Raw genomic sequence first — 23,104 nt, 5'->3', positions numbered from 1 at the left:
ACTTCAGGACCAGATTCTATTTACATTCACACCTCATCTACCTAGGTATCCAGCAAACAGAGCGGGGGGGGGGGGGGGAGGAGAAATGTTATTCTTATTGTAGGAGTAAAGGGCAATAGAACTGTGCTCAGCCTGTGCTGATGGAGGGCATTGAGAGAGAGGGTGGGGACAGGTGTTTTGCTTGATGGTCTGCCTGAGTCACAAGTACTATTTGTCCTGCCCCTCTCCACTTTTTAAAGACCGAGCTGATTAGGCTCCATAGAGAGTCTTTTGTTCTGTTAAGTGATCACTAGAGCTGAAATCACTGAGAATCAGGTCTAAGTGCTTAGAATGGCTGTGGGACAGTGTTTCTGTGGAAGAGATGGCCCAGTCTGCACTCGCAGTGTGGTTCCCCTGCTGAGAGCTCAGCTGAAATCACTGAGAGCTGGTGGAACCTCAAGAGACCCACTCGCAGAGGTCACAGCAGCAGGTGGCAGCAGAAGGTGATGGCGCAGGGAGTGAACGGTGGCACAACGAACAACACTGGCCAGAGCGAGCAGTGAGCAGCTGGAGGAACGAGCAAGGTGCCTTCTTGCCCCCAACCTGGGAGGTCAACTCATGTGAACTCTGAACCTCTGAACTCTGAGTCTCCACTGACCAAGGACAACACCGGTGAGTGTTAATGAGGCTGTTAAGAATGCTGGAGACACAACACAGTTCATGCAAACAAACATGGCCGTGGCATCCTACTGTCTATTTAAGCAAGAGATACCACACACTGCAAACTGGAGGCCAATGTTAAGTGCATTGTCACTTGTTCATCTGAAGTTGAACACTGGTTCCGAACAAGACCAGCAAATGCTCACTGTCTTTCTGCAAGAAACTCAGCTGACTGGCTAGACGCATGTGGTGCAACAGTGAAAGACTCAACAGTTTGAATTCCCGACCAACTGTCCCGATGGCTACAAGGAGCTGGCTATCCAGCCCTCGCCACAAGCAGGAGCGTGCAGTCTCTAGCATGGGGATGAGCAGAATAGAGACAGAGCAGTCACATCCTGTGTGTAGCAGAGCTGTGGTCAGCGCTCTGTCCTGCCGGGCCCTGCCCCACTCGCTGGCCTGGGGAGGGGGACCCTGCGTGTCACTGATACAGCAGTTAGCACAGTTCCACCCTGCCTGGGAGTGGGGTCCTAGACCTCCTCTCCCCACCAGCAGAGTCCTGCAGTGCCATCAAGGAGCACTCCAGCCATATTCTCTGAGCCCACCCACAGCCATGAACTCGGAGTGATGGCTAGAGAAATACCAAGCAGTGCTCTAGCCCCCTGTCCTGGACAACAATGGGCCTGCAAGCAGTGACCAGGGACAGCAGCCTGAGCCCCACCTCCCCTCCTCACAGCCAGGGGGTAAGGCAAAGCCACAGCATGCCCAGCTGTGACAGCAGGAAGTGGCCAGAGCCCCTCCCAGCCTAGGGCACGCAGCAGCCAGCACAGGGCTATCTCCTCCCAGTCCAGGACACAGAGCAGCCAGTGGCAGTCTGGAGAAGCAGCAAGAGCTACCTAGACTGCAGCCCAGGGCTATGCCAGAGCAGCCTGGAGCATAGCAATTCCTAAAACGCCTTCCATTCTCCAGCCATACTGGTCTGATACTCTGGTAATCAAGTTCTGCTGGCATCTATGTAAATAAGGCAGTGAGTAGTCATTAAATATGCAAATTAGGATATTATATCATTTGGATATATAAATTAGGATATTATATCAAGGATGTGGATAAATTGGAGAGAGTCCAGCGAAGGGCAACAAAAATGATTAGGGGTCTGGAACACATGCCTTATGAGGAGAGGCTGAGGGAACTGGGATTGTTTAGTCTGCAGAAGAGAAGAATGAGGGGGGATTTGATAGCTGCTTTCAACTACCTGAGAGGTGGTTCCAGAGAGGATGGTTCTAGACTATTCTCAGTGGTAGAAGAGGACAGGACAAGGAGTAATGGTCTCAAGTTGCAGTGGGGGAGGTTTAGGTTGGATATTAGGAAAAACTTTTTCACTAGGAGGGTGGTGAAACACTGGAATGCGTTACCTAGGGAGGTGGTAGAATCTCCTTGCTTGGAAGTTTTTAAGGTCAGGCTTGACAAAGCCCTGGCTGGGATGATTTAATTGAGGATTGGTCCTGCTTTGAGCAGGGGGTTGGACTAGATGACCTCCTGAGGTCCCTTCCAACCCTGATATTCTATGATTCTATGATTTGCATAATGTCTCCAGATTTCTGAACCTTCAAGCTTTGATAGGTACATAAAAAGTTTCTGTTGAAGACTATTGCTTTTGGGTTGTACAAAGGTGAAAAGCTCAACAGCCCTAGAGCTACAATAGAATAATATACCTCTGTTGGATTCACAATATTGTGTGGTTGTCAGGGCAGGGACTGTCATTTGGCTATATGTCATTTGGCTGCACCTAGCACAATGGAGCCCTGACCTCAGCCAGCAGCGATGGTAATTTCTGTAACACACATAGAGGGACAATGGGGGGGGGGAATAGCTCAGTGGTTTGAGCATTAGCCTGCTAAACCCAGGACTGTGAGTTCAATCCTTGAGAGGGCCATTTAGGGATCTGGGGCAAAAATTGGGGATTGGTCCTGCTTTGAGCAGGGGGTTGGACTAGATGACCTCCTGAGGTCCTTTCCAACCCTGATATTCTATGATTATATGACTACTGTAATACACATAATAATTCTCTCTTTGACCTTCTTCCTGAAGGTCCAGGCAGAGCATGTGCAGAGCCACAATCTAGCCCTGTGATTCTCATACTTTTCCAGACTGCAACTCCCCTCTCCAGGGTCCCTACCCATCCAACTAGGATCCTCCTCTTTAGCACTATCAGAAGGGCTGGGTGGGGTCACAACTCCCTGGTTGAGCACCTCTAATATAGTCATTGGTGTGTGGTCGGTTTTAGTCCCACAACATACTATGTATAATCACTTGGTGACATTACTGTTAAAATATTTATGTTATGGTTGCACCTGTTGGCTCCAAATGAGACTGGGGCCCCATTGTGTGTGGGACAGCACAGACACACCTCAGAGGCAATCCCTGTCCTGAAGGGTTAGCAGCCTAAAGAAATATGCTGTAATGGAATAGATTTCAGAAATCACAACAAGCCCTGTACACTTTGTCATGGGCGGCAGGTACCAAAGGCCAGGGCAGGCTAAGCCTCCCCTAACCCAGGCTGTGGCCCTGCTCATGTTCTTCCCTGAGGCCCTCCCTCTCCCTCTCCCCGAAGCCAGCGGAGGCTCAGTCTGCTCCAGCCAGCAGCCTGGAGCACTTGGCTCGGCCCAGGGGTCGGGTCAGCGGCTTGGCCCAGGGGTCAGGTTGGCCAGCTGTTTGGGGCACCTAGGGTGGGCAGGCTGGGGCTGCTCTGGGAACGGGATGGGGGGTGTAGGCATGACAAGTTAGCCTCCCTGAAGAGGGGGTTCACCCACCACCCATGCTTTGTGTCCTGCCTAAGGAACAGGATTAAACAATCATTTCTTCTTAAAAAATATAGTCACTGGGTGTTTTTTCTTCTTTTCTAAAGAATTTCAGTAAAATCTGCCTTGAAGAGTTTGGCACACTCATCCTAGTTCCAAGCAGATCTGTTTAGCTGCTTTGCAAACACCAGCAGTGGAGGAAAGGCAGCGGGGGCTGGATGGGGGGTTACGACTGAAACAGCAAAAGGAGGAAGCATGCTTGCAGGCAAAGATTAAGATGGGTTTAGTGTACGGAATGTTGGACTCCCACCAGCACTATCTATCTCACTTAAAATGATCACTACAATCTATTTGAAATGCAAAGTGGGGGTGGGGGCAGGAATGAAGCTTGTTCCTCTCTTCCTCCTTCACCATGTGGAGCCCAGGCAACAGCAAGTTCCTCATAATAATCAAGATGACAATATTTGCTCTGCTGATGTGTTTTCCATCTCAAGATCTGAAAGTGCTTTACAGAGTTCAGTGAGATACACCTGACAATATTCCTTTGATGTTTGCAATGTTGTAGCCATGTTGGTCTCAGGATATTAGAGCGACAAGATGGTTGGTGAAAGAGACAAGCTACAGAGCTCTTTCTCAGGCCTGGGACAGGTAACCAGAGAGTCACAGTTGAATACAAAGTGGAACAGATTGTTTAGAATAAGTAAAAAGAAAAGGAGTACTTGTGGCACCTTAGAGACTAACCAATTTATTTGAGCATAAGCTTTCGTGAGCTACAGCTCACTTCATCGGACGCATACTGTGGAAAATACAGATGTTTTTATACACACAGACCATGAAAAAATGGGTGTTTATCACTACAAAAGGTTTTCTCTCCCCCCACCCCACTCTCCTGCTGGTAATAGCTTATCTAAAGTGATCACTCTCCTTACAATGTGTATGATAATGGAGGTGGGCCATTTCCAGCACAAATCCAGGTTTTCTCCCCCCCTTCCCCCCCAACCCACTCTCCTGTTGGTAATAGTTTATCTAAAGTGATCACTCTCCTTACAATTCTCCTTAGAATAAGTAGTTAACACGTTTCAAGGGCCTGTTAACACCTCTCCAGTCATAGGACAAAAAGGGTAGGGGGGTTATCCTAAACAATCTGTTCCACTTAGCTGCAACACTGAATCCTTTTCCCAGAACTGAAGAAGAGCTCTGTGTAGATCAAAAGCTTGTCTCTTTCACCAACAGAAGGTGGTCCAATGACTATTACCTCACTGACACTACATCCCATATTCGTCCTGTTAATATTATGTTATGATTATGGCATAATTATGATGCATTTTGTACAAGTTGGGTCATGTGAGGTGTCACTGGAAAAGTTATGATTTGCTGAATATGATTGTCTTTGTATGCATGTATCATTTTTGTATCTGAAATTAAAAAATATTGGCTATGCATCTGTATTTCAAATGTAGTTAGGCCTGGGTGACGCCCACTAAGCAAGATGCTTTGTCTAGATAACTGGTTGGGAAGGGCCTATTCAGGGTAATGGGCCATTAGGAAAAACAATAGGCCTTAGGAGAAGCTTATCTCCCACCTGCTGAGCCTTCCTGAGAATGCTCCAGACAGCCTGTAAGTAATGGCTGTTATGACTGCAAGGGTATGTGACTAGACCACATGACACTGATCTCCATTTTGGGTACCTGTAGTTTTCCGCAAACTGGGCTGGGAACTGGTTTTGGAACAAAGCATTCCCGCCGTATGGTAAAGCTATATAAGGTGGGGTGTGACATCAAGGGGCTTCACTCCCCACACAAGGACACCCCTAGAAACACCTACAGAACAAAGACTGAACTGGGGGAAGTGCTGGACCCAAGTTCAAGAGATTTCTAGCCTATGTCTGGAAACCTGGTGGACTGCTTGTATCATCAGCCAGGGTGAGAGACTAGATATGAATTAGCAATTTTTCTAGTATTTTAGGCTTAGTTTGTGATTTTGTTTATTTACTAGATGATATGCTTTGATCTGTTTGCTATCACTAATAATCACTTAATCTATCTTTTTGTAGGTAATAAACTTGTTGGTTTTTTTTTTTTTGCTTTATCTAAACCATTGTGCCTCTGACTAAAGTGTCTGGGGAAAATCTTAGCTTGCTTAACATAAGTTTGTTGCATATTTCTCTCCACATTGAGGTAATAACCAGGTAATAAATTCATACTGGTCGGGGTTTCGATCAGGGCAGGACAGTTCAGCTCTAGGGTCTGAGGTTGGGGAGCTAGGGGTTATTTTGGCTGGAACCTCTCTATTGTTGATTCATGCAGTGGCTGGCCGCAGCCTGCCTGCAACTGCAGCTGGGTGTGTCCCTGCCTATGTGAATGCTGGTGGGAGTGTAGGACTCGGAGTGGTCTATAGCTTGTCACAGCAGCACAGTGCTGAGAGGGAGCCCAGGTTAGTGAGCCAGAGGGCTCAGTGGAATCCCAGCTCCAGGTGGCACCCTGTGGGAAACGTGTCACACTCACACACCTTGTTTTTCTAATATTCCTTCGAGGAAGATAAATATTGCTTTCCCTAGTTTTCAGGCAAGGAAAACAGGCATAGAAAGGTTTAGGCTCAAATTTTCAAGAGCGCACCAATTTGAATGCCTGAATTATTGACACCTAGGGCCTCAGACTGGCTGAGCATCTGTAGCTTCAACTGAGATTAGTGGAGTCATGGGGGGGCTCACCACCTCTGAAAATCAGGCAATAGGTATATCTTTAGTGAAGTCCCCAAAACTAGAGACAAAATCAATTTCAAAACCAGAGGATACTTTTGAAACTGTAGGCCTATGTGACTTGCCCAGGATCAGACAATGAATCCATGGCAGAGTGGGAAATAGTATTCAGATCTTCTGCTTCCTCCCAGTGTCCCTTCACCACAAGAGCAGAAGGAGTTGACCATTAAAGTCAGATCTGGTCTACACTAGAAAATTAAGTCTGCTTAACTATGTCACTGAAGAGTGTGAAATCCATGGTGTAGACAGTGCTTGGTGAACAGAAAAATTCTTCTGTCAACCTAGCTAATGCCTTTTGGGGTGTGGAGGAAGGGTGGATTACCTATGCCGATGAGAGAACCCTTCCTATCAGTATAGGTAGTGTCTACACTGAAGTACTGCAGCTGTGCAGGTGTAGTGGCACAACTGTGCCACTGTATTGTTTTAAGTGTAGACAGATCATAGAATCATAGAATATCAGGGTTGGAAGGGACATCAGGAGGTCATCTAGTCCAACCCCCTGCTCAAAGCAGGACCAATCCCCAACTAAATCATCCCAGCCAAGGCTTTGTCAAGCCTGACCTTAAAAATATCTAAGGAAGGAGATTCTACCACCTCCCTAGGTAACGCATTCCAGTGTTTCACCACCCTCCTAGTGAAAACGTTTTTCCTAATATCCAACCTAAACCTCCCCCACTGCAACTTGAAACCATTACTCCTTCTTCTGTCATCTGCTACCACTGAGAACAGTCTAAAGCCATCCTCTTTGGAACCCCCTTTCAGGTAGTTGAAAGCAGCTATCAAATCCCCCCTCATTCTTCCCTTCTGAAGACTAAACATCCCCAGTTCCCTCAGCCTCTCCTCATAAGTCATGTGTTCCAGACCCCTAATCATTTTTGTTGCCCTTCGCTGGACTCTCTCCAATTTATCCACATCCTTCTTGTAGCGTGGGGCCCAAAACTGGACACAGTACTCCAGATGAGGCCTCACCAATGTCGAATAGAGGGGAACGATCACATCCCTCCATCTGCTCACTATGCCCCTACTTATACATCCCAAAATGCCATTGGCCTTCTTGGCAACAAGGGCACACTGCTGACTCATATCCAGCTTCTCGTCCACTGTAACCCCTAGGTCCTTTTCCGCAGAACTGCTGCCTAGCCATTCAGTCCCTAGTCTGTAGCTGTGCATTGGGTTCTTCCGTCCTAAGTGCAGGACCCTGCATTTATCCTTATTGAACCTCATCAGGTTTCTTTTGGCCCAATCCTCCAATTTGTCCAGGTCCCTCTGTATCCTATCTCTGCCCTCCAACATATCTACCACTCCTCCCAGTTTAGTATCATCCGCAAATTTGCTAAGAGTGCAATCCACACCATCCTCCAGATCATTTATGAAGATATTGAACAAAACCGGCCCCAGGACCGACCCCTGGGGCACTCCACTTGATACCGGCTGCCAACTAGACATGGAGCCATTGATCACTACCCGTTGAGCCCAACAATCTAGCCAGCTTTCTATCCACCTTATAGTCCATTCATCCAGCTCATAGTTCTTTAACTTGCTGGCAAGATTACTGTGGGAGACTGTGTCAAAAGCTTAGCTAAAGTCAAGGAACAACACGTCCACTGCTTTCCCTTCATCCACAGAGCCAGTTATCTTGTCATAGAAGGCAATTAGATTAGTCAGGCATGCCCCTGGTGAATCCATGCTGACTGTTCCTGATCACTTTCCTCTCCTCTAAGTGCTTCAGAATTGATTCCTTGAGGACCTGCTCCATGATTTTTCCAGGGACTGAGGTGAGGCTGACTGGCCTGTAGTTCCCAGGATCATCCTCCTTCCCTTTTTTAAAGATGGGCACTACATTAGCCTTTTTCCAGTCATCTGGGACCTCCCTCAATCGCCATGAGTTTTCAAAGATAATGGCCAATGGCTCTGCAATCACATCCGCCAACTCCTTTAGCACTCTCGGATGGAACGCATCTAGCCCCATGGACTTGTGCTCGTCCAGCTTTTCTAAATAGTCCCGAATCACTTCTTTCTCCACAGAGGGCTGGTCACCTCGTCCCCATGGTGTGCTGCCCAGTGTAGTAGTCTGGGAGCTGACCTTGTTCGTGAAGACAGAGGCAAAAAAAGTATTGAGTACATTAGCTTTTTTCACATCCTCTGTCACGAGGTTGCCTCCCTCATTCAGTAAGGAGCCCACACTTTCCTTGACTTTCTTCTTGTTGTTAACATACCTGAAGAAACCCTTCTTGTTACTCTTAACATCTCTTGCTAGCTGCAACTCCAGGTGTGATTTGGCCTTCCTGATTTCACTCCTGCAAGCCTGAGCAATATTTTTATACTCATCCCTGGTCATTTGTCCAATCTTCCACTTCTTGTAAGCTTCTTTTTTGTATTTAAGAGCAGCAAGGATTTCACTGTTAAGCCAAGCTGGTCGCCTGCCATATTTACTATTCTTTCTACACATCAGGATGGTTTATCCCTGTAACCTCAATAAGGATTCTTTAAAATACAGCCAGCTCTCCTGGATTCCTTTCCCCCTCATGTTATTCTCCCAGGGGATCTTGCCCATCAGTTCCCTGAGGGAGTCAAAGTCTGCTTTTCTGAAGTCCAGGGGCTGTATTCTGCTGTTCTTCCTTGTGTTAGGATCCTGAACTTGACCATTTCATGGTCACTGCCTCCCAGGTTCCCATCCACTTTTGCTTCCCCTACTAATTCTTCCCGGTTTGTGAGCAGCAGGTCAAGAAGAGCTCTGCCCTAGTTGGTTCCTCCAGCACTTGCACCAGGAAATTGTCCCCTACATTTTCCAAAAACTTCCTGGATTGCCTGTGCACCGCTGTATAAGATCTTCAGAGTCAATCTTCAAAAAAAAAAAAAAAAAATCATTCTTATTGGTACCTGAACTGCAAACTATGAAGTATTTGTTCTTCATCCAGTTGAGTGTCCTCTGATAACAAAGAGACAAGGTGGATGAGGTAATATCTTTCATTGGACCAACTTCTGAGGGTCAGGGAGACAAGCTTTTGAGCTACACAGAGCTTTTCTTCAGGTCCGGGAAAGATAGTGTTACAGCTACATACAGGATTGAACAGATAGCTTAGCATACGTAGTTAGCACAGTTTCTAAGGGACCATTCAAGGTCCCTTATTTTATTGGACCAATAGAAATTGGGCCTATAAAAGATATTACTTCACCCATCTTGTCTGCCCAATATACTGGGACCGACACAGCTGCAATTTACTATAACACTCACTGATCTTTAGTTCTGGAATTTCGTGTGCATGATGAGACTTCAGATCCTGAACCCAACTTCTCTGAAGTCCTGGGTCTCTGCACAGCCAGTGTTCTGAGCCAGGAGCATCTCTAGCAATGCAAGGGAGACGGATGTTTTGAGACTTGGGTGCAGTATTATGTAGGACGGTACCTGGCCAGTCCAGCCGTCAACTGATGAACTCAATTGTTGAAGCCTGCTCTGCACCAGTTGGCAGACAAAACAGACACAAACATAGGGCCATAAGCTTTCAGCATGGGAAATTCCAGCAGCAGATGAACCCTTACAAAACAATGCTGCTGTATCATGCAAACATACTTGGCAATAATCAAAAAAAGGCAGCAGGGTTCAAGGGTTCGGGCACTAGACAGTGACTAGTAGATCAGGTTCTATTCCCAGCTGACCTGCTGTGACCTTGGCCAAGTTTCTTCCCTCTTTGTGAGTTTAGAGTGTGAGTTCTTTGATTCTCTCTTTCCGGGTGTAAGAAAACAATGGGCCCTGACCTGAGTTGTGGGGGCCATTAGGTACTACCCTAATGCAACTAAGAAATAATAGGAACTATGGAAAACCGGCATGTAAAGCATATACAGAATATCTTCCAAAGTTCATCTCTTCACAAATTAAATTCCTATTTCCTTTGGTCCTCCAAGGGAGCACATTAACTTTTGCCTCGTTATTAAAGGTGGAAGCCTCAGCTGTGACTGTTTGTCTTATACCCTTATTCGCATTTGGTGCTAGTTTTTTGTTAGGTGATATTTTTTTTAAAAAAAGAGAGATAAGCTGTAAGTAAGACATCTGAAATCTCTAGCACAGAGGGAGCCATTGTCTGACCCTGGAGTTATTAATAATGCTTTCGCTGATTTTTATTTTTTAAAAAGATATTCTCTGAACAATGTTGTTGATGGGAATGGATGCAGCAGCTTTTTAGATTTCCTTTGAGCTTCTCCTGAAAGCAGGTAATGAATTATTAAGCAAGACGATTACCTTAACTGGAATCTGTGGCTGTTTCATCAGTGAAGTTGGGGAGAGGCTCAGGGAGTGGACAGGTTTCCCAGGGAGGTTTAGAAAATCAGAGATCAGAAACACCTCTTTCTTTTTCCTATCTGTTACGGGAAGGCTGCAATAGCTCCCAGAACCTACCCTGGTTCCTTCCGTATGGCCTCTGTCTCACTCGGAGCTAAATATGAATCACCAAGGAAGGGACAGAACTTTTTTCTTCGCCTTTGGAGAACACTTCACCCAGGTACTCTCCTCAGCACTACTTTTCTTTGGCCCAACACATCTTTTTGGCTTTTGTTTTTAAAAATCATAAAAGCTCTGTGCTTGTCTGCCATGATGAACTATATGTCCCAGCCTTCCTGGCCCGACAAAGACCAGTTAGGAATAGCCAGCTGTGTTTCTCACTATGGAGGGGAGTTCCATCCAGCCTTCCCTATACAAAGAACTACAGACTCAAGGCTTAAAACTAGTATCAGCTTGTTTATAAACCCCTTCAGATTTCCTCCCCTTCAGTGATAATACCTGCATGAGAGAGAAGGAGGGCTCTATTGGTGGTGTCTTTGTGATTGGGAGCCAAGGGTTAACAAGCAGCTCTGGGCTCAAAAGGCTGGGCACGGAAGCAGTCCTACACTGGTAGCTCCTGCAAGACCACAGGGCTCCACACTGCCTGGACCAGACCCCACTGCCAAGGCCCCCATGGAGACCAGAAAGGGAAGGCCACAGTTGAAGGAGAAGAGCCTCTGGTGAGAACTGTCTCCTGTGAGCTCATAAGCTGACCCCTTTTGTGACGCTGGAGGGAGCTGAGAATGCGATAGGAAGTGACCCAGGGAGCAGGCTTGGGAGTGTGCATGTGCCAGGCCACATATCCGACCAGCCAGTCACAGGGCCCTGGCTCTGAACCTGGTGGAGCAGGGACTTTTCCGGTTCCCTTACCACCAGCCGTAGACTCTCACCACTGGGTGACACGGCCATAAACTTGACACCGGGCAACAGGGCCACAGACTCTGACCACTGGGTGGCACAGCTGGGCTCAGACACTGAACCTCCAACAGTTTTAATAGATTTTTACATCACAAAGGGACCACTGTGGTGATCTAGCCTGGCCTCCTGCATAACATAGGCAGCACTATTTACCCTCAGTTCACAGATGGGGAACTGAGGCACACAGACTAAACAACTTGTTCAAGGTCATCAAGGCGGTCATTAGCAAAGCAGGGAACTGAACCCAGGACTAGGGTTGCCAGGGGTCTGGTTTTCTATCAGAACACCTGATCGAAAAGGGACCCTTGTGGCTCCAGTCAGCATAGCCATTGGCATGGGGCTAACAGGCTCCCTACCTGGCCACACACAGTGACATGTCCTCAACTCCTAGACAGAGGGACAGCCACATGGGCTCCGTTTGCTGCCCCCGCCCCAAGTGCCGGCTCCGCAGCTGCCATTGGCTGGGAATCGTGGTGCCTCCAGGCAGAGGCAGCGTGTAGAGCCGCCTGGCCATGCCTCCACCTAGGAGCTGAGGGACATGTTGTTGCTTGCGGGGAGCTACCTTAGGTGAGCACTGCCCAGAACCCGCACCCGTCGCCCCAACCCCCTGCCCTGAGCCCCCCTCCGGCACCCAAACTTCCTCCTGGACCCCTTAACCCCTCCTGTGCCCCAGTCCCCAGCCCTGAATCCTCTCCTGCACCCAAACTCCCTCCCGGAGCCTGCACTCCCAACCCTCTCCCGTGCCCAACTCCCTGCTCCAGCTCAGAACCCGCTCCTGCACCGCAAACCTTTCATCCCTAGCCCCACCCCAGGTCCACACCCCCAGCTGGAGCCCTCAGCCCTGCACCCCAACCTCCTGGCCCAGCCCAGATCCCTCTCCCACACCCTGAACACCTCATTTCTGGCCCCACCCTGGAGCTTGCACCCCCAGCCCAGAGCCTGTGCCCCCTCCTGCACCCCAAACCCGTCATCCCTGGCCCCACCCCAGCACACACCACCCAGCCGAAGACCTCACCCCCTCCCACACCCCTGCCCCAACCCAGTGAAACTGAGTGAGTGACGGTGCGGGAGAGTGAGCAACAGGGAGGTGGGGTGGAGTGAGTGGGAAGTGGGGCCTCAGAAGGTGGGGGCAAGGGTGTTCGGTTTTGTGCAACTAGAAAGTTGGCAACCCTACCCAGGACTCCTGAGTCCCAGCATAGCACCCTAACCACTGGACTAGCCTTCCACTGAACCTGGAACAGGTTGATGCTGGCCCAGGAGGATTCCCCCCCCTTAATCTCAAAGCACCAGGACACTGTTAGAATTGCAATAAAAACAAAATACTGATGGTAAAACCAAAAATATCAAAGCCCCTATGTGCGCTCATCTTAAAATGCTTGTACCTCTGTTTCAAGCTCCCCAGATCACCTTCTGAATTCATAACCAACAGAGGCATCTGACTCTGCATTAAGTCAAAACTGTCCCTGGGGTCCCGTAGATGGTGATAGGAAAATCTCAGTTCCTAAGTTTAAAATCGCATAAATCAGCACAGAGAAGATGATTTATCTCCCCCCCCCCCCCCCCCGGTGTTAATTACCAGCTGCAGGCATCTCACTGATCAGTAATGCTGATCAGGACTTATTTTTCCTGTTACAGCCAGCGAGCCGTGAAGTGCACAGAATGTGAATTCTCCTTTGCCAGGGAAGCTCGGGCAGAGGGGTAATGAGGTGTGTATTTGGAGAAGCAAGAAGATTCCAATCTGTGCAAAGATTTCTAAGGACTAGAATTCTAACTGTAAGGGTTGTTTTACACTCTAAGAAGGAGTGTGCCAACTGCTGATGAATGTACAACAAATACAGGAGCATTCAGGGAGCTGTGAGCACATCCATCCTGTCAGCACATCCATCCACTTCACCAGTAGCTGACACCACTCAGTATATCTCCATGAATATTTTATCTGTGGATGATATTCATAACATCTGCTAACAAAAGGGGGTTTGGTATATGGCTCCATGCCCATTCACCCTGTTCCTGGGGTATAAATGGATAGGTGACTGTTTTTATTTGCATGGTGGTATCACCTAGGGAGCCAGTCACAAATCAGGACCCACAGAGGTGGATATAGGTGTGTAGTGTGTGCAGTTTTGTAGTTAATTTCCCTTTTACCTTTCTGCTAAACGCTGAAAGGTTCATTTCAGTGTGAGCTGCAAATTAATCCTGCCTGAGCACTGTGTGTGTGTGTGTGGACTAGATGACTTCTTGAGATCCCTTCCAGCCCTACATTTCTGTGATTCTATGACGTTATCCCTTTGCTCTACTGTCAGGATAAATTCCTGTCACTGTATATGCTCCTATCATTCTCTTCTTATGCCCATCCCATACATTTTAGGCCTCTGCCAGCCTTCCTAAGCTGGAAAGCTGAGCAACTTCCCTAGAGAAGGACCACAGGCCTGCCATCCTGGCCACTCCCACTCCAATGGAACAGCACACCTGTCCAGCTGGCAGATGTATTTTTGAGTTTAGTTTTGCCATCAGTCACTTCCTCCATCTTATGTTTATACCCAGTTATGTGGACTACATCAGAAAAGCCAATCAAGTAAAATGCATCTTTACTGAGTAGGCCATAGATTTTTTCAAAGCAATGAACCTGATATGCGTGTGTGAAATGGGCAGGCACATGCCTAGCCAGACAATAGTTCTTGGACATCCTTGCAGACACTGAAATCTCGAACAAAGGTAATACTTGATTCTTCAAATACACCTGTCTTCACTCCTCTCCCCAACCTTCATTGGCAAAGGAGAATTCATATTCTGTGCGCCTACTGTCTCTCGGTGGCTTGTCACAGGCACATGTGAAAATTTTCAGCAGATAGGGCTTAAAAGTGCTCTATTACTTACTTAAACAAAATAGGGCCTCGATCCTTCAAACGCTGAATATGCATGCTTAATTTTACACACGGAAGTAGTCCTATTGAACTCAAAAATGCAGAAGTCTTTGCAGAATTGATGGTTAAATTGGCAGGCCTGGGTGTGGTCATGTACTTAAATGCACAAGGACATCTGGAGCATACTTAAGGATATAAATTGTACTCCTGAACTCACATGAGGCATTTCCCTAGATAAGGAGCTATGAATTCTTGAAAAGCACTTTGTGATGCTTTATTCTCCATTTCCAGATCAATTTCCAGAGGGATATGTTTGATTTGCAAACCCAGTGTGATTTTTGTTTTTTGCCATTGTTTTATATTCTTTCTTTGCATTAAATTGTTACAATACTAACATCAGTCACTGAAACCCAAAACCAACCATTAAAAAATAAAACAATTTAAACAATGAAAACCGGCAACTCAAATAAATTAAGTATTCCAAAATGAAGCACAGTATAAAACAACATGGACTAATATAAACCATACCAACTATATAGTTATAACAGAAGCATCTTCCCAATGTCTGATTCACCAGCATACTTACTCAGGTAAAAATAACTAATTATTGGAGTGAGCCCCGAATTTAATTTGTGTCTCAAGATCAAGTAAAGGCTGTCAAATCTGCTTAGATAAATCCTAATGGTCTCATATTTTCATCATATGTGCTGAAAAATGAGAGATGAAGATATTTTTATCCTGCTATTTCTTGGTCTCAACTGTGTCTTCCTAGTGCAAGACCATAACAGGTCTTTCTGGTGGTTTTGGCCTAACACACAAAATTACCTGTGGGACTCATCGCCACAACATATTACTGCAGTCAAGAGCTTAGCCATTCCTTTTTTTGAATCCTGCTATCTATGGATAACGAGAATATGCAGAGTTATAATAGCAAATATCGATCAATAGCCAAGAGCTTTGGAAGGGATAGAACCTCATGTTTCAGGGCACAGGGGTTGAAAGGAAATTTTCCCTGGGGACAGTTATCCCATAATTGACTCTTGCAGGTGTAGTAAATTTAACTGGATTACTCAAAGTATTAGAGGATGGAGCCATGCTCCCTTATTTCCTGTTTTGTGAGGGGCAGTCTGCCCCCCACCTCTCTTTCTCACACACACAACACATACACAGAGTTCGTTGTGACTAAGGTGAATAAAGCAGCAAGCTCCCCAGCCAGCAGGCAGAGTCCTGCTGTGAGTAAAGTATTATTTTGTTGCCTGGAGGGCTCCTTTACAAAAGCAGGGTTTTTGCACCTTCCACTGATGCATCCAGTGCTGGCCACTGTCTCTGATTGCTGCAGTGCATTTTATTCCAGTTCCCGTTGCTAGATTGTCTTTACATAACTTTTCCCTCTGTTAGACCACCAAACTGGTCCACTTGCACCGTGCTGCACCGTTCCTAAAAGTCTCTGCAATTCTTTTTTGTCTTGAGGAGGTGGTATGTTGGCTGTTGTTTGTACTTCACTGACATTTGTCCTGATGCTTGGCAATGTAACAATATGCCTTTGCACGTAACTACCGTTACCATATATTGTGTTTTTTCTGGGTTACGCTGGATCTTTGCTGCTTGGGCTCCTGCGAACTGCCTCATCTTCTACTCATCCTTTAGCTTCGTATACACTGTGGGATCATATCATTTTTGATCAGGTAGGTCCATTCCTGAGAAACTGTTATCAGCAGGGCTTGAACTCCCTGCAATAAGCACAACATTTTTTAAAAGAAGCCAGGGAGAGAGTATTTACCTTGGTTTTCTGTCCTCTAGCTGAAATCTGTCTATTTATGGTACTTATGGGTCCCATCTGAGCACCTTGCAGTCTTTTAATGGACTTAGCCTCAAACCCTGTCTCACATGCCTGTTATCTCCAATTCACAGAGTGGGAAACCTGAAGGACTAAGTGATTTGCCCAAGGTCACAGAGGTTGTGGTAGAGCAAGGACTTGAACCATAGTCTCCAAAGATCTAGGCTTGTGTCCTAACCACTGGCCCAGCTGCCTCTGAATAATCCTGATTCTTCAAGTAATGTCCCTTTAATTCATTTTGACCTTTGCCATTTTTGTGTGCAAGCAGGGTCTGCATTTGACTGACAGGAGATACCGGTCTCCAGGTATGACACTACCCCCCATATTCATGCTAGTAATATTATATTATTATGACATAATTGTGATGCATTTTGTACAAGATGGGTCATGTAAGGTATCATTGGAAAAGTTACAATTTGCTGAATATGATTATCCTATTTGTATGCATGTATCATTTTTGTATCTGAAGCGATAAATATTGATTATGGCTCTGTATTTCAAATGGGCTTACTCTGGAAAACACCACAACAAGGAAGAAGACAGAGAGTGCTAATGGCTCATCAACAAAGACAATGGGCTGTGGAACAGCTTAACCTTCCTGAGAATGCTCCAGGCAACTTGCAAGTAATGGTTGCTATGACTCAGCAAGGTTTGCATGCGCATGTGACCAGGCTACATGACTCTGACCTCCATTTTGGGATGTCTGTATATTTCCACAAACTGGTCTGGGAACCAAGTTTGAAACAAACGGTTCCCACCATATGCTAAAGCTATATAAGGCCTAGAGTGACATCATCAGTTGTTCTTCACTCCCCCACAACTGAACACCTAAGAGAAGCTCCTAAGGAAAAGGACTTGGACTGGGGAAGGGGATCCCAAGCTGCAAAACAAATGTAGCTTGTCCCTTAAGAATCTACAATCCTGCTTGTATCATGAGCCAGGGTGAGAATTTACTAATTTATATCCTATCTTTCTAGTATCTTAGACTTAGTTTCCATTTTCGTTTATTTACCAGGTAATCTGCTTTGATCTGTTTGCTATCCCTTAAAATCTATCTTTTTGTAATAAACTTGTTTTAATCTAAACCAGTAAGTTTGGAGTGAAGTGCTTGGGAATATTAGCTCAGGGGCTATTGCATTTCCTCTCCACATTGAGGGAGGGGCGAACTCTGTGAGCTTACACTGTAAACTTCCCTGTGCAGTGCAAGACGGTATAACTTTGGGTTTATACTCCAGTGGGGTTGGCCCTAGGATGGGAAGCTGATGGTTATCTTGGCTGTAGCCTCTCTATTTTTGGTTCATGCAGTGGCTGGTCAGAGAGATAATAGACTAGCTACAGGGCTGGGAGCTCACTCTGGCTGTTTGGGGACTATCATTTTTTCCCCTCACAGCAGGAGATCTGGGGACTGTAAACTAGACCTGGAAATGAAAGGGCACTGATGTCTTTATCTAAACTTTGGATGTGTAGCGAACTTCTCTTGCAATGCTTATTACTCACTGAGGATACCAGTCCCATGGCTCTAGGACTAGCCGGAGACATAGTATGCTGTGGACACTTGATATGCTCCTAAACACCAGTGGTGGTAGACCTAGGGAGGCTGGGGGTGCTCTTGCACCCCCTGGCTTGAAGTAGTAATAATAAACACCAAATACATGGTTTCCATCATCAGCACCCCCTATAAAAATTGTTCCAGCACTCCTGCACACACCGCCCCCCGCCATTTTCCTCTTGAGACTCGCATGAGCTGGGTTTTTCCCCAAGAGGGAAGTGGCAGACTTTGTTTCTGCTCTGTGGTGTGTGCAATGGTACCATGCAGCACTCAGCTCCAATGAGATCTCATCTCGTCTGAATTGCCAATAGCCACCCCTCTCATCAATAAGATTCTTCCAGCTGGCTGATAATGCACACCCCCTGGGGTGGGAATGGTCCACGCTGTCTCTTTATAGCTTTGAGCTCTAGGATTAAGGCATCCTCTTCATTTCCATTTTTTTTCCTTTTGGTTGAAAATCAGCCATTAACCCAAAGTGTGGGTGTGTTCCAGAGAGGTTTTACACAGAGTTTGCAATTGCCTCAGTGCTCAGTCTGATAAATGTCTTAATCTATCAGCTACCTAGACTACTGCAGCCTCCATCTGCCTGGTCTATCTGATTTCCATAATGTCCACTGTCATCTTATTATTTGTTTGTATTACCATAGCACTGAGAAGCCCTAGTTATGGACAAGGACCCCCCCTCCCCCCCCCCACACACACACACCAAGTCCCCTACCTGCCTTTGCATCACTTTCCACATCCACTTTCCCAAATGCTGCTGCCCCCTCACAAACATGCTACATCTCGTGTCATCTCATGTCTCCTAACACTCTCCCACTGTGGCCTTATGCTCTGCCAGTTTGTTGCCTTCTCCCACCACTGCCTCTGTGCCTTTACCCTTGCCCCCCACTCCTCTTCAGCCTAAATCCTGTGCACTGTGGTACATCTACACTGCGATAAAAGACCGGTGGCACAGCCGTGCCTGGCCCAGGTCAGCTGAGTGGGGCTTGTGCAACTCAGGCTGTGGGACTAAAAATTGCAGTGTAGACCATGGGGCTCGGGAGGGCTCACAGTCTGGGCTCCAGCCCAAGCCTGAACATCTGCACTGCTATTTTTACTGCTGCTGCCCGAGCCCCACAAACCCGCATCAATTGACCTGGGCTCTGAGACTTGGTGCTGGGGGGGGAGGGGGACGTTATTGCAGTGTAGGCGTACCCCATGTATCTTCACTTCACCTCAGAGAACACCTTTCCCTTAATCTGTACTACAAGGACTTGCAATTCTGCTAATCCTTCACATTGTAAACATGTGGCCAGCACATTTGGGAACACCTCCTATTGCCTGTCATTCCCCACCTGCCTCCTCACAGCTGAGTTCTCCTGCTAGGTTAGCCTCCAGTGTCTCTAGCCCCTCTCCTTCACTGCCTAAGCTGATAAACCCAGGCATCAAATACGATTTCCCTCCTCTAGATACAGAATTGCACAATTAGCTAGATGCATAATGGTGGGGTGAGAATCATCTGTTTCTGATGCGTAAGGTATTGGCCACTGCCAGATTAGGTTATCAGGATTTGATGGTTCCATGGTCTGATACAGGAAATATTATGTTCCTGTTTTGAATGCACACACGCAAAGAGATGAATGCTGGCTCCGCCTGGGACTGGCCTCATGTTTTTTAATGCACACTTTTTTTTAATCTTCCTACTGTATTTTCCACTCCATGCATCTGAAGAAGTGGGTTTTAGCCCACAAAAGCTTATGCCCAAATAAATTTGTTGGTCTCTAAGGTGCCACACGTACTCCTCGTTGTTTTTCCCTTCTGTAAGTGCTGCAGTCCAGAACTGAGCCAACCCTTGAAGATGTAATAAGATGCTTTGTAACAAGATCTAAAAAACCCTAAGGATCTTCTGTGGAGGGGAAATGAACCAAAAGACAAAAATCAATCTGATCTGTTCAACACCTTTTCTGGTTTGGGTAAGCATGCGAAGCCAGCATGCAGCTCTGGTGTGCTTTTCATTGTCTCAGCAAACAGTCTCTCAAGGAAAGTCTGCTACCCAAACTGCTGAGCTAGCTGCAGAGCTCTTTTCTGTGTGCTTTGCAAAGCCAGACCTGGTGGAAGCTTTTGTCCTGCCTTCTTTGACTTCCCACTGCAATGCTTTCCACCAGGGCAAGTAGCTGTATGGTGTTGATGAGCCCTTACTTATATATGCAATAATGTAACTCCTGACTTAGTTCAAACACACTGAACTGGGAAAGGGAGGAGAATTCAGGGCAGAGAATTCAATGAAGGAGAGAAAACACATTACCATGAAGCACTTTGGGGGATTTTTTTGGCTGCAGCCTTCCAATAAAATTTCTTACATTGTAGCTACTGGACACTGTTCCTCAGCCTTGCAGATCCCATGGCAGGATTTTCAGGCTGCATGGCCTCCCAAAGTTAAGCCAGCCTTGGAAAGATATGTTCAAGGCCGTCTTAGAACTGAGAGTTTGCAACCTTTCACTTTTGCAGTGACCATGGAAATCAAACTTGAAAGTATGGTGGATCATATTATTAAGTGAAGCAACCTAACAACCATGCTGGAAGCTGCAGGCTCGGGATGATCAGAATAGCTCGGAGAGACAGGAATTGAAACTTGGCTAGCACCCTTTAGTAGTGTAGTAGCTGTTGATATGCTGTCCAACTATTGGCTTTGTTAATGCTTCCTCCTTGTTTATTTAATATTCGTGCTGGGCAAGTAATGGGTAATGATTGATTTATTCTGTGAATGTTGTCTGTACAGGTAAAATCTAATTATCCACACCCCATTTCCCTGGAATTTGGACTATCCAAGCTTTGGAAGTATCTCCTCAAATCAGAATTTTCTTTTCCAATTTACTGAATTTCAGATAATCATGTTTTTACTTGTATTTCTTTGTTTGAATTGTCTGTAAACAGACTGCAAGTTTCCTGAATGTATTCATTATTCAGAATTACTTGCCAAATCATTTCAGTGAATAATTCTTAGTCTTTAGCTCATCTGGGACCAGTTCATTGCAAATTTTCAATACTTAGAATTTTAAAACTGAGAAGTTTTGATCAGTCACATAAGTCACATGGTTTGTATGTACCCTGCTTAGATGAGTATAACTGAGAATCAAAATCCAGCCCAAATATTATGGATAAATTACAGATTCACTTTTCCCAAATATTTTGCAAGGCAGGCACAGTCTAAGCAGATAAGTCTCAAATTTGCAGAAAATGTTTTGCCATGTTCTTCTAGCGCTACTTAGCACTTCTAGGATGTATAGATCTTCATAACGCATTGCTCACAGGGCTCTGCACTGCCGTTCAGCTTGCAAGACAGCTTTGACTGCCCAAAAAGGGGATAGTTCAACATTAGCAGACAAAAAGAAAAGGAGTACTTGTGGCACCTTAGAGACTAACAGATTTATTTGAGCATAAGCTTCTGTGCGCTACAGCTCACTTCATCGGATGTGAAAGAGAAATAGAGAATTCTCTCTGCTTCCATGCAGAACCTTGGGTTGGCTCTGAGAGCCTGTTTCCGGTTGCAAGCGCAGAAGGGAAACATGATACCATGAGATGTACACTCAGAGTTGCCCAGGCAAGCCTGTATAGGTCATTTATGACGCTTTTGTCCTGGAGAACTTGGTTAAAAACAAAGGGTTTCCCAGAAGGAGCGCTGTGTGATATCACCAGCTGCAGAGTCCAAGTCTGGAAATGGAACTCTGAGTTATTTTTGAGTCAAACCCCAGAAGACTGAGGTTCTCTGGCAGTTGAGGGAGGAGCACCCAAGTTTTTGTGTGAGATTTTACAAGTTTTTCACTCACCTAATTTTAAGTCTCTTCACAGGATTAGGCAAATTGGAGCCAGCAGTGGTTTTCTTTTGGCTCTGGAAGGAGTCAGTGACACAATGCGCAGACTGTCTTCACAATCAAAGAAATCAAGCATGAATGCCAGCCTGTGGATAGTAACCTTTTGTGCATCTCAGCAGTAGATGCTATGTTAAGTGATCCCAGGTCCATTGGAGTGACGTGTCATTTACATCACTGTATGGCATAAATGGGTCACCTGTTTTATTATATATCACACACAAGCCATTTGGAGTAGGACCCAAACATGTCCTTGGCTCAAAGAATGATTCCAGATACAATTTGTAACATAAACTGCCTCCAAGCAATTCCAAAGCACCAGATAAGACCTGCTGAGAACTGACATACCAGAGTGGAAATCCAAACACTGTCAGGCTTGTTTCTGACTCTCTGAAGGTTGCACAGGAAAGGAGGTGGGAAAAAGAAGGGAAGGCGACAGATTAGTGACATGTTTTCTGTTCAGCACACCACATCTTCCTTTTATAGTGCAAAAAAAACCCAAAAAAACAACTCAGGGAAACCAAGGCACCCAGCCATTTCCTCAAGCATTGTGTTGGCAGTGTGGTGTGTGCCGCCGCCTCTGCTCAGACCATCTCGTGTATAGAGGCGTGAGCAGTTAGACACTGACCTCAACCCAAGAAATCCACAAAATAAGTGCTTCTTGCATGATCATGATGATCCCCTTCCATATTAAAGTCTTTTGCAGAGGACACAGCTGAGAGAAGGTGGCCCTCACAGAGAATCCCCTGTGACATCCCATTTCGGGGGGATGACAGAAAAGGCCATTGGACCGGTCACCAACCTGGGAAGATGCCCAGGGATCTGCAAAGTTCCTGGGGGATCTGTAGAAGGCCCCAGGCCTCCGGTCCCAATATTTTCCTCAAGCCTCTGTACAGCCTGAATCCTTGGGAGCTGCACTGCTGGAGACTTGCCTTGACCACACAGCCCCCAGGGCACCCTGGATAGAGACAAGAATACATGCTGTGGCTTTGTTGTTTTTCTGAAGCTGAGGCCAGTGGGAAGCTGATGTGCACACTCCCCCTAGCCCACAGTTCTGCTCCAAGCCCACTCAACCAGTCTCCTCCTCTTCCCTAGAGGGACAGGTCCCTGCTCTGCCCAGGTTAGTGGGAGGGACTATGGAGGCATCTGGGCCTCACTTCCATCCAGAAGAGGTTGCATGGGACTGTCCCCTCCTTGCACAGACTGGGACCAGGGAGCTCAATGCAGCCATCAGTAATTACCCAAGTAGTAGCTGGGGCTTTTGGCAAGGGTGTATATGGCCAGATTTTCAAAAGGGATCAGGGCTGGATTTTCAAGTGTCTGGCAGCCACAGTTGGCCCTAGATTTTTCAAAAGCACTGAGCACCCAGCAGCTCCCAGGGTGACATTGCTGGAAATCTGTCCCCAGTGATGGTTGCTGAACTTGCTTTTGAAATTTAGACCATAGGGGCTCTTGACGCGGCTGTGCACACTCTCACCCATGCACAGAGGAAAAGGAGGCTGCTAGTGGGGGTCTGTAAGAGGAGCACTAGTTATACAATGCAACAGGGCTGCAAAGCCAACAATGGAAGAGAGCTTT

This window comes from Natator depressus, chromosome 11, assembly GCF_965152275.1.
Source record: "Natator depressus isolate rNatDep1 chromosome 11, rNatDep2.hap1, whole genome shotgun sequence".
Taxonomy (NCBI): domain Eukaryota; kingdom Metazoa; phylum Chordata; order Testudines; family Cheloniidae; genus Natator; species Natator depressus.
This window is presented reverse-complemented; position numbering follows the sequence as displayed.